Below are 1122 nucleotides of genomic sequence, written 5' to 3' on the forward strand. Positions count from 1 at the left end.
TCCAAAAGGAAACTAATGTTTCTTTGCCCCCATCTTTCTTTTTCTCAGTAAAGTACACCCCAGTTCAGTAATTTGAGCCAGAAGAACCATTGTTCGTTGTTTCCCTTTTCCTTAGCCCCAATAACGTGAGTGAGTCTTGTTGCTCTACTTCCAAAATGTATCTTGGGTTTACAGCATCCCCAGGCGCTGTGGTTCATGCCTGTAATCCTAGCACTCTGGGAAGCCAAGGTGGGTGGATCACCTGAGCTCACAGGTTTGAGACCAGCCTGAGCCACAGCAAGACCCCATCTCTAAAAATAGCCGAGTACTGTGGCAAGTGCCTGTAGTCCCAGCTACTTGGAGGCTGAGGCAAGAGAATAGCTTGACCCCAGGAGTTTGAGGTTGCTGCGATCTGTGACGCCAGGGCACTCACTGAGGGGGACAAAGGGAAACTCTGCCTCAAAAACAAAAACAAAAAAAAGCATCCCCAGGGCCACAACCCTTACATTAGAATGGCATCACTTCTCACCTGAACCACCTGTAGCAGCCTCCTAACAGGTTTCCCTGATTATACACTGGTCTCCCTCTGACCCATTCTTTCCACAGCAGCTGCAGGTCACTTAAAAAAAAAAAAATTGGAAGGGCCCCAGCATGGTGGTTCACGCCTATAATCTTGGCACTCTGGGAGGCCGAGGCAGGTGGATAGTTCAAGACTAGCCTGAGCAAAAGTGAGACCCCGTCTCTACTAAAAATAGAAAAACTAAGGCAAGAGGATCGCTTGAGCCCAAGAGTTGGAGGTTGCTGTGAGCTATGGCACCATGGCCCTAAAGTGAGCCATGGACAAAGTGAGACTCTGTCTGAAAAAAAAAAAAAAATTTAGGGGGACAGGGTTTCCCTCTGTCCCTCAGGATAGAGTACAGTGGCATCTTCATAACTCACTGCAACCTCAAACTCCTGGCTCAAGTGATCCTCCTGTATCTGCATCTTGAGTGGCTGAAACCACAGGTGTGTGCCATGTGCCTGGCTAATTTTTTTCTTTTTGTACTTTTTGCCTTGCTATGTTGCTCAAGCAATCCTCCTGCCTCAGCTCCCCCAAAGTGCTGGAATTATAGGCATGAGCCCCTGTACTTGGCCTATAGCTTG

The sequence above is a fragment of the Otolemur garnettii genome, unplaced genomic scaffold, assembly GCF_000181295.1.
Source record: "Otolemur garnettii isolate 467f Iridium unplaced genomic scaffold, OtoGar3 scaffold00094, whole genome shotgun sequence".
Classification (NCBI taxonomy): Eukaryota; Metazoa; Chordata; class Mammalia; order Primates; family Galagidae; genus Otolemur; species Otolemur garnettii.